Source organism: Panthera leo, chromosome C1 (genome assembly GCF_018350215.1).
Source record: "Panthera leo isolate Ple1 chromosome C1, P.leo_Ple1_pat1.1, whole genome shotgun sequence".
NCBI lineage: Eukaryota > Metazoa > Chordata > Mammalia > Carnivora > Felidae > Panthera > Panthera leo.
The window spans coordinates 205,459,544-205,463,663 of record NC_056686.1 but is presented as its reverse complement, the minus strand read 5'-3'; the positions used below and the strand labels follow the sequence as shown (position 1 = coordinate 205,463,663).

General features: G+C 47.6%; 1 pseudogene; it reads right to left on the bottom strand.

Annotated features, from left to right (window-relative positions):
- Positions 1 to 3,139: 3,139 nt before the first annotated feature.
- On the bottom strand, positions 3,140 to 3,843 carry LOC122226082 (annotated as a pseudogene).
- Positions 3,844 to 4,120: the final 277 nt, after the last annotated feature.

Below are 4,120 nucleotides of genomic sequence, written 5' to 3'. Positions count from 1 at the left end.
CAGCTCAGCGCTCTGACACTCTGCTCCCGGGATATATAGTCAAGAAGTGCATCGTCACGTGTTCGGGGAGGAAGATTTACAACAGAGGTTGGTCGTGGCAGAATGAACAGTGCACTCAGAGCGCTGAACTGCACAGCTGTGCAAAGAAAGAGAGAGACGGGGAAGCAGGGATGGCTTCTCATCCCCCAGCCCAGAGCCAGAGTTTCCAGGTGGCCCTGAATATAGTGAAAGGGGAGGGGCGGGGGGAGAATGTGCCCACTGGGAACGGTTACCCCAAAGTCTGCGCTCATTGGAAATTAGTTAACTCCCTCTTGGGGAAAAACCGTGATGCCTTCCACAGGTTTCCAGAGACAGTCAGACACCATCATCTGGATAAAGGACAGTTGGAATCAAGTGCAGGATTGACTGTCAAGAAACTGGGACTTACGTTTCTGTTCTTCCTAACGACGCAAACTCCATAAATCCTTCCCAAACCTTTCTGCACTTCAGATTCCTGGTCTGTAAAACTGTTGGAGGTGAGGGCTTCACCATGCAGAATTCTGTGCACTGCGTGAGCTTTTGAATCGCTGTCAGCTTAATCATTCTAAGATTTAAGGCTGCCTGGTGCCAGATAGCCTTTTGAAAACATGGAGACGTTCTACCTGTCTTCTGCAGCCAGCTCATAGATTTAGTTTTCATAATAAAAAAATCTATTTTTTATAATAAACAGGGAATCCTCCAGCTTCTCTTCAATAGCGTGCGTAAGGTGAACACGGGTTATGGTGCAGGGCACCGTGGGTAGGTGTTGGCACCGTGGGTAGGTGTTGCCCCCGTTCAACGGCACTCAGCTCCTCCTTGGTGGCGTCACACAGAAGCCATCCACACATCTCTTTGCTGTCTCTGGGGGGTCGGGGGAGGGGCAGGAATGCTGCCGGTGACCCGCTGAGCTCAGTTCAAGCTTTTAAAACCTATGCAGACCTTGTGTTAAAATGGCCGCTGTGATCAAACTTGGAAAAGACATTGAAGACTTTGATGTCAGTCCATCCGCTCCCCGGGATGCTTATTCTGAGAGGCTATTAGTCCAAGTTAAAGTCAACTGGGAGGGATGCTGCGTTCCCAGTTGTCTGCGGCCTATGAATCGCAGCCAGGCTATCTTGGGGAATCGACCCTAGAGAAGACATTTCTCGTGGTTCTGCTGCTGTTAAACCGGAGCTCAAGGCAAGCGTGGCAACATCTGGAATGTGTAGAGCCCAAGCACTGGGACTTTCACAGCTGCTACACGAACTCACCCAGCTTCGTGCCCGGCCCTAAGTCTATGAGGACACCTGTGCAAAGAGCGGGAGAATGAGCACGTGCTCCTATCTTCCCCACCGGTCTACTCACCTTATGCTTTAGGCTGTGTTCACCCGTAAGTCCCCAGCTGGCTCCAAGGTCGAAGCCCTGACCATTCCAACACCAAGATCATCTGTACACTGGACATTTGGTCATACCAATAAAGACATCCTCACGGCTACATTGATACGTGAAAAGCTGCACGGCTACCTTGGCCAAGGTAGATTTGGCCTTTGCAACTTGTTTTTATCATAAGCACCTGACAACTTCCATCTACAATGATGCTGACAGTGGTTTGTCAGGGTCATCGGAACGAGAGAGACATTGTTGATGGTGGAGCCCAGTATTGCATGTAATCCATGCCTTGGGACATAACAGATTTGTAATCACCCATCAGTGGCCAAACACTGCGAATCTACAAGCCTCCGGAGGCAGAGAGGAGATGGCAGATTTAAGAAGCAAGGAAGTTGGGGCACCTGGGTGGCTCAGTCGGTTAAGCGTCCGACTTCAGCTCAGGTCACGATCTCACGGTCCGTGAGTTCGAGCCCCGCTTCGGGCTCTGGGCTGATGATGGCCCAGAGCCTGGAGCCTGCTTCCAATTCTGTGTCTCCCTCTCTCTCTGACCCTCCCCCGTTCATGCTCTGCCTCTCTCTGTCTCAAAAATAAATAAACGTTAAAAAAATAAAAAATAAATAAATAAATAAAAAAAAGAAGCAATGAAGCATGAAGCCGGGGGCCGGGAAGCCGTGCCCGAAGCCGAAGTTGCAAACGAGAGAAATCCTCCAAATCAAGCCAACGGTCCCAAGACAACAAAACCAAGAAAAAGATGGATGAATCCAGAATGAAGTCCAAAAGGCAGAGCAATTCAGAGACGTAGGAAGAACAAAATCTTGTACAGGCACAAGGGAGGGAAGAGCCCAGAGGAAACTCGGTTGGATGCCTGCTGGGTGTCTCTGCTTCTTCTGGGACTCCATGCAGACTCCACGCATAGATGTTTCTCCTACAGTTAAAGAAATGATGCAAGTGAAGCACTTAGTGCCATATCTGGCAGAATGCGTGTGCCCCATCTATGCTTCCTGCTGTCATTTTTGAGAGTGCTTTGCTGCTAACGAGAACGTCAGGTTGTCTTCCGACGTGCATGTGCCTGACTTCAGGTTTTTTCTTGTTGCTCTTTCCTCTTCCATCAAGAATAGAATGGAAGACGTGGGGCTTGCCACCTCATTACCCACAGCCCAACCTTCTCTCCAGCTCTCACCCGTAACAGTATTACGCAAACGATGGCAGTGAATAATGGCGTACAATGTGAGGGAAGAAGGGAATGCATCTACCAACTGCACTTCATCAGGGAAAGGACGGGGACATGCAACAATTACTAATTCCTTCTACTCTGTGTCACAGTTTCAAGAGACAGCAATGTTAAAGAAGAAAATCCATTTTCCAAATATTTTCTCCTAGTCTGTGGCTGGCATTTCCATTTTCTGAAGTGTCTCTTTTTTTTTAATTTTTTTTAATGTTTATTTATTTTTGAGAGAGAGAGAGAGGGCATGGGCAGGGCAGGGGCAGAGAGAGAGGGAGACACAGAATCTGAAGCAGGCTTCAGGCTCTGAGCTGTCAGCCCAGAGCCTGGCGTGGGGCTGGAACCTACAAACCGTGAGATCATGACCTGAGCTGAAGTTGGATGCTTAACCAACTGAGCCACCCAGGTACTCCCCCGCCTTTTTTTTTTAATCAAAGAAAATATTTTGTTCAAGCTCCCAAAACAAATTTGAGGAGTTAAGTTGGTTTTGAACTGAAGAAAAAAGCCAAGTGGAACCTGGAGAGAAAGTTTTCATTTGGGGGAAGTTGAAATCCATACATACATTCTAATCAAAGACCTGTCCCGAGTAGGGTTTTTCAAGTTTTTCAGAGTCTGCCAAGCCAAACCCTTCATGGCCTTTGCTAGTCTTGTTTGGCTTTTTCCCTTCCCTTTTTCTCGCTTGGGCTTCAGTCTTTCTCTTTGTCTCTGGTTCATTCATACGGGGTACTGCCCATGCTGGCCTAGAAGACTCTTTGTTCCTCTTAAAATCAGTTTCCATTTGCGTATCATCTTTTTCTTCTTGTGCCACTTACTAAGTTTTTCTCTTGACAATGTTGGGGTACCACCACAGTTGCTACCTCTTGAACATCTTTCATTACAGCATCACCATCAGGACGCCGGGGTGGCTCAGTCAGTTACGTGTCCAACCTTTGATTTGGGCTCAGGCCAAGATCCGAAGGTTCATGGGATCCAGCCCCGCATTGGACTGTGCACTGATACCACAGAGCCTGATTGAGTTTCCCTCTCTTCCTCTCTTTCTGTCCCTACCCTGCTTGTACACATGCTCGTGCTCTCTCTCTCTCTCTGCCTCTCTCAAAATAAATAAGTAAACATTAAAAAAAAACACTATCCACTTAAAGAATACTTTTAAGTCTGGTGAGTTCCTTTGGGGCATTCATTTTTCTCTTTTCAGCATGCATCTTCCTTTTCCACTTACTCCATAAGCTTTTAGCCATATTTTACCTGCAAAGTGACAAACTAGGAAACTCATGGAACCCAGGTAGTCCACGCTGACCAGAAGCTTCCACACATCTGCTTTCCAGGCAGCCCCTTCCACACTCCCCGGAGTCCCCAGCCGTTGTGCTGTACTTCGAGAGCCAAGATGCCCCGGAAATCTTAACAACGTCTTTTGAAGAGCAAAACTTTCTTCATCTTGATAGATGCCAACTCATCAAAATTTTTCACAGTTTGCGCTTTTTTTTGTATCTTAAGAAATTTGGGGGGCACCTGGGT